General features: G+C 35.9%; 1 protein-coding gene across 3 annotated transcripts in view; it reads right to left on the bottom strand.

The window, feature by feature from the left end:
* CPED1 (cadherin like and PC-esterase domain containing 1) overlaps positions 1–7138 on the bottom strand; it is a 433414-nt gene that overhangs the window by 30388 nt on the left and 395888 nt on the right. The window lies entirely within an intron of this gene.

Raw genomic sequence — 7138 nt, 5'->3', positions numbered from 1 at the left:
CATCCTTCCTTCCTTCCTTCCTTCCTTCCTTCCTTCCTTCCTTCCTTCCTTTCTGTAAGGTAATATGGTTGTAATGGTAATGGTAATTTGAAGATCTTCCCTGCCCCCTAATAGGCCAAATGTAATCACATGGAGCCTGTGGTGAGAGGAGTTTGCTGAAAGGTGGAGCAGAGCCCACAGGAAGCTGGGAGTCAGAGCAGTTAGAGCTGAAGGGAGGAGAGGATGTACCCAAGTAGACAGCTAGGCTTGTGTTTGTTTGTGGGAAGGCTAAAGGATGGTGCAGCTCCCTGCTGTGCTATGGTACATTAACTTCTTTGTTGCTATGATGGATTCAGTCTCCTGGCATTGGGATTTGGTTTTTTGGTGTCTGAATAAATGTTTTTCTTCTGTCTTATATAGGGAGATTCTGTTATATTTTGTGATTGAGAACTATGCTGGCATATTCATAGTTGCCATCAGCACTGTTAATATTGTGTTGGTGCTATACTGGTTAAAGTTAGATCAACAAATGGGTCCCTGAGACTTAAAATCAAATATTTTTGACATATTTTACTTGCAATTATTTTACATTTCTATGCCAGGGCCCACCCATAAGCCTCCAGAGGTTATCACAAAAAATTCCCTTAAGCCTTCAACAGTTAATAGGTGTTAAATACAATAACTTTGCACTATAGATATAGAAACTGATATGTAGAAAATGTACATTACTCCTGCCTCTCCTTACCCATATCATTCAAAGGTGAAAAGGGATAAATAGATTAAATTTCTAGATTCCCAGGCCCACAATTCATGTTCTATATCTTCATCTTTTATCTGAGCTTTGCTAAGAGTTCAGTCATTGAAGCACAGAGAAGTGGCAAGAATAGGAAGGATACTCAGTTACAATGGTCATACCCTGGCCCTACAGATACTGAGCTATTTCTATAGAATTTCAGGAGGTATGGAAGCTTTGGCTTGGAATAATATGAGTGGAGGAAAAGGAAAGAGATTATATATATATATATGTATTTTTTTTTTTGGTAAGGCAATGGGGATTAAGTGACCTGCCCAGGGTCATACAGCTAATAAGTGTCGAGTATCTGAGGGCAGATTTGAAGTCAGGTCTTCCTGGCCCTAGAGCCCATACTCCATTTACTGTACCACCTTGCTACTCTGAGATTATCTATCTTTGAGAAGTCCTTTCTGCCAAGATACTTTTCCATTTAATTTTTATTGAGTGATTAAAAGTATGTGGATTCAAGAAGGAAAGGAGCAGGAGTAATTGAGTTACTTCCATTAGTGGTGAAGTACTTATATAAATGTTGAGTTTCTCTAAACTCTGATTTTTAAGGCAATTTCTCCCTAATTTAACCTCTCAAAAACCATCAGCCCTCCCTAGAGGGTCTGTGATCTGTGCCAGCAGAGGGAATTTCTACATCTTTGAGATCATGGATTTGAAGTCAAGTGATATTTTCTTTTAGTTCAGCTCACTTGATATTTTCTTTCAATGCAACTATGTGAAGGCTGTTTCTAAGAGGACTGCTTAAATATACATTGAAATGTTTGCTTTGGATATAAAATTATAACAAAAAACTAGAAATGCAACTGCAATTTTTGAAATTTATTATACCGGAAAAAAAGTAGTTTCATTAGAGATTATAATCAGTCTCTATCAGAAAGATCTTAAGACTTTAATATTTCAACTATTTTATGAAACAGGAAAATAAAATGTGATTCTGAATATTCAAGTGTGACTCTTTCCATCTATATAAAATTTTGTACATCTTTTAAACTTTGAATTAAAAAATAATTTGTAGCTAATTTATTTTAAAGGCCACATCCTCTATTTAAAAGATCAAATAGCTATAACAGATGATATTAGAAGGCTGGTCTGACAGTTTTTCATTAATAACCCTTATCCCCTGCCAGTTAGAAGTGAAAATTATTACTTTAAATAGGCATGCTCATTTTTCTCTTGTGCAAGCTTCTGAATACCCCAAAATATAACTGCTAAGAAAACCCAAATTTTTAAGATTATGAAGAACATTTAGTATCTATTTACTATTTGTTTCTACACCCCCTCCCCATTTCCCCACTTACAGTGGATTAATTTAGCTAAGAGGGAGCAAGCATACTACGTGTTTCTTCACAGACCTGGAAGGGAGTATGGTGTAGATATCACCTAATTCAGTGTTCTCATTTTACAAATGAGTACAATGAGGACTAAAGAGGTTTAGTGACTTGACCTAGCTTTAATAGACTAAATAGTGGAATTCAACACCAGGATCCACACCTAGCTCTTGTGACTCTAAAGTTGATGCTTTTACCACTATAGCATAAGTTTCTTTGGAAATAAGCTTTTCCAAACTTGGTTGGACTGGTTCTTGGCCAATGGACCTACAGTTCATTGCTATGTCCCTACATGAAGCCTTTCTAGCTTGATAGGACCACTTGCATCTTGCATTTCAGTTTGTGCTATAGCCCTTAGGAATCCCAGGGTCATCTATTTGTCACAGTGAAGCAGCAGAGTAGGATTTTGATGAAGGATGACACAGCAAAACTGTTCTCTCAGATTTGTTGCTCCTGTGAGGAGGGAGGAGAGGGAAGCAACACTAAAGTAAGCTAATTTCACCAAAGATATCGTACAATGGGGACCCTGAGACTACTATAGTAGTTGTGGGGACATTCCAGAAATTCAGAAATGCTGGCCAATTAGACCCTGGTGATATGACTGATGGGTTAGCATTCTGGCCAATGTGGTGAAATTGATACATAGATATCTAAGAAATTGGTGGCATAGGGTTGCAGGCTGACCCTGCTCAAATTCTTGTGATGAATACATTTGACATGGAGGACAATAGAATGAGTGGCACTCAATGTTCAATTGGCACAAGAAGGCAAAATATAATAGGGAAAAATAAGAAATACTAATACTATATCCTACCTACTGGAAATGTTCTAGTGTAGATGACACTGTCTGTTAAAGAAGGCAGAGTAGAAAAATAAATGTAAAGGAATTAAGGCATGGAAATTTTTGTTATGCATAAGTATTATGTCATAGCAAAACTAGAAACAGATCTTTTTAACTATAGGCAAGGGCTTCATACTGCTTTTTGTCAATAGCACTTTCAGCTTGAAATCACACAACAGCACATTACCAGCCAATGAAGGACAATTAAAAACACAAAAAGCAAAGAACTTCATCCCTAAGCCTAGATTAGACAAAATGAAAAATGAAACCAAAGAATTACTGGAATCTAAGGAGGGAAAGCTAAGGAACCTGTATATTCAGGTTCAGAACACTAAAAGATCTTCATTTAATGCAAACTCCAGAAAAAAAAAAACTTGATAATGAAACATAAGCCTGATTCTACCTTTTTTACCACAAGGCATCAATACAACACTTCCAAATATAGGCCAATTTATGTGTTTATGTATTGTATGAAAAGAATTCATGTCTTTTATTACGAAAACTTCTGTAAATACATGCAAAAACAAAATACAGACTGAAGACCAAAAAAAGGTATGCCCCCAAGTCCCAACAGTACAGTAAGAGTAACAGTATGGTTTTTTTTTTTAAGCAATTGGGGTTAAGTAACTTGCTCAAGGTTACACGGCCAGTTATTTCTGGGTGTGGTGCTGAGTATCTGAGCCCAGATTTGATCCCCAGGTCATCCCGACACTGGAGCTGGTGCTCTTACTCGCTGAGCCACCTGGCTTCCCCTAAGCAATTGGTGTTAAGTAACTTGCTCAAGGTTACACAGCCAGAACAGCATAGTTTTAATAATTGTTGAATAAATTTTGAAAATGATCTAATATTTCAACTGTCACTGTTGATTATCACAGTCTTTGACTAAGTTTTTCATTCATATAATGCAAATTTAAAAAGCAGGTCCAAGAACAGTAAAAGCTTTGAAATATTTGATGTTCATATGGAACACTGTTTTCTATTTAGAATACCTCACCAACACAGTATTATAAAGAATATATAAAAGTTAGCTTTTTTTTCATGGAGACAGTTAAAACCTACTATGGTTCTGCTAAGTCTTAGATCCATTATCATCTCTTAGAGAGATGTTGGTTGGTTTCCAAGTTAAAGATGAAGTCAAACAAAAAATATCTTATTAACTCACTTGATGTATATGGATGCCATCAAGCTATATGGTTCTACTGAAGACAATGCATTAATCAGCTGTTTCATCTTGTGGAATCTTTCTCCAAAGATATAAAAAAATTTTGGACTTAACAAGTGCAAAATTCTTTAGGCATGCCAAAGAAAGACAGTGACAGAAGAATCTGAACTTGAATCTAGAAGTCATATTGAACCAATAGAAGAAGGCAACACCTACAAATACTTTGGAATCTTCCAGGCAAGATGCATTGTGCATAAAGAAATAAAAGAGAAGGCTATAGCCAAATATGTTGACATACGTCCTGACATCTTAAAATCAAAGTTAAATAGGAAGAACATGCTTTAAAACAATTAACAACTATGCAAAACTAGTGATACACTGCTACAAATGTAAAATAGATTATAAAATATTTTAAAAATATTCTTATAAAACACTGTACAATATTAATGAAATTCATAATCCCCAAAGCTCATAATCCCAAGGTGACTTTAGAAAGATTAATACTTCCTTGCTAAAACAAATTGATAATTATTCTCAAAGCACAGGTAATAGCTTAAAAATCAACATAAATACCTGTGAGAACAAGCATCATTGGACTTAGCAAACATAACCAAAGGTAGTATTCTTCTGACTGAAGCCTATGGAACAGTTATGATAGAATGGACTCAAAAGGTTCTCAATGGGCAATATCCATCTGAACTCAGTCAACAATGTGTTGGGGGAAAAAAGCAATGAATAAACAACCATATCTTGCATTTCTCTTTTTTTTGAAACAGCAGAGTTTATGATGGAAATTCAAGACCACTAGAAATTACAGGAGGGTTATTCTTAGGAAGACAAGACAGCGATCAAAGCAGGTTATTCAAGGAAATGGTAGAAATGATGCAACATATAATAGTAGGCAGTAAACATTTTGCACTTAATAAATATATATCATGACATGTCCTGGTGACTGGAAGGACACAGAAGCTATTTTTCATGGACTGACAGAGGAAAAAATCCCCATACTACCATCAATTAATTAATTGATGAAATATAAAGAAAGTATTGCCTTTTGTCCCAAGACAATTTCTAGCTGATATCCAATGAAAAAGATAAGAATAAACAATTTAAATGGATTTGTGATTACGCTAAATCAAGGGTTCTTTTCAAAGACGCAAATTGTATCCCATCTGTTCCTGCCTATCTTGTGCAAGTCTCACCCATGTCCCATAAAAAGTTCACTACAAAATGCCCAACCACTATGCCAGAGGCCCTCTTCATTTTATTCCAACTTTACAAGAGAACCAATGGAGCACTCTGGTCACATGATTGCTACCTATCATTTCCTCATTCTGTGCATTCCTCATTGGTTACATGTTGCAGCCAGATAATATACACAATGAACCTTTCCATTGCCTTCTGTGTGATGTTCATTTTTAGTTCTCTAAGGTAATAAAATATTTGCATTGAATGATATTTGGATTTGTGAAGCACTTTTCTTGATAAAAATAACACTATACCATACTTTTCCCCCTAAGATAATCTCTATACTATACCCTTTCTTGTAGAGTTTCAATTAGAGAAGAATCTTGTTACAAAGTAGCTCTAGTCCATCTACTACCAAAGTGATCTTGATAAAAACTTTTTTCTTTTCTTGTCTGATATGGTATGACACTGACCTCCTTGCTATTCCTTGTAAGAAAACCTATCAGCACTACAGGTATATATGTTTGTAAGTACTTCCCCAACAAACACTCTCAATGGGAAAAGGTAAAGGATGGGGTATTGGATATGGACTAGTATGTTAATAGAATAAATAGTCTATGGTGCAAGGTTATGCCTACTTATTAGACAGAAAGAGTTTTCACTGGGAAAATAAGAAGAAGGGTAGTGGAAATGGTGAAATTTTTAGTCTAATTGTTGCAATTTTATTATCTCAAGTGTTTATTTTTGAAACCAACAATTTTGGGGCTGAGCCAAAATGGTGGAACCTTCTTTCTAAACTCTCCCAACACTGTCCTCTATAACAACTTTAAAGAAAAGAGCCTAAACAAATTCTGAGTGAAAAAAGGAACAAAAAAATATAGTGAGTCATGTTCCTAGCTCAGGGCAGCAGAGGAAGAGAGGATATTCCAGTTGTGGGCCTTGAAGGTAGCAGTGGCAAGAGTGGGACAGTGACATTGGAAGGTCCCCGCACCCAGGGGTGGTAAGGAGACTAAATACCTGGGCAGAAGGAGATTCCAGAAGACCTTTGTGCTAGAATTGGGTAAAGCATCTAGTTTCATTTGATAGCTGTTGCCCATTACCCATTTCTGAGTCCCAGTTCCTGGGCAGAGAGGAGTGGCTCTACTTGTATCCTACTTTTGTAAGGACCAGAGCACAGATTAGGAGTACAATACCCATATCTCTCTATAGATTTTATCACTTTGGAAGCACAAAAAACTTACAGTCCCCCAGACCTCACAGTAAAAGCAACAGAAGGATATAGAAGACTGAAGTTCAGACCCATTATTCCCCTGCACACCCAAGATAGTATTGAATCAACTTTAACATAAATTCCAAAGTCAAGAAATAGGTTGGAAAAATGAGCAAACAACAAAAAAGAACTTGACCATAAAAAGCTACTATGGCAGTAGGGAAAGTCAAGACAGAAACTTAGAATATAACATTGGTTCAAAAACATCTACATGCAAAGCCTCAAAGAAAAATGTAGATTGGACACAAGTCCAACAAGAATTCCTAGAAGACTTAATGAAAGAGATTTTTTAAAACAAGCATAAAAAGCATGATGGGAGTCTGGTGAGAAATAAACTTTTCCCTTATAGGTGGTTAGTTATTATAGTTATGAACATAATGCAGGAGAGTACTTTCACTTTTAATATAATACTTCCTATATGCAAAATCCATTTACCAATTATTCATTTTAATATGCAGGTTGGGTCAAAGCTTAACGAATGATTTGAGAAAAGACAATGAAGAACTGAATAATGTCCATCTAAATATCTCCCCTACTCTTTTACACACAGATATGACATGTGTTTAAA

The sequence above is a fragment of the Petaurus breviceps genome, unplaced genomic scaffold, assembly GCF_028583685.1.
Source record: "Petaurus breviceps papuanus isolate PSGF00001 unplaced genomic scaffold, PetGlider_PUasm1.0 181, whole genome shotgun sequence".
NCBI classification, from domain to species: domain Eukaryota; kingdom Metazoa; phylum Chordata; class Mammalia; order Diprotodontia; family Petauridae; genus Petaurus; species Petaurus breviceps.
Note: the sequence above shows the minus strand (reverse complement) of the source record. Positions and strands in the feature narration are given on the sequence as shown.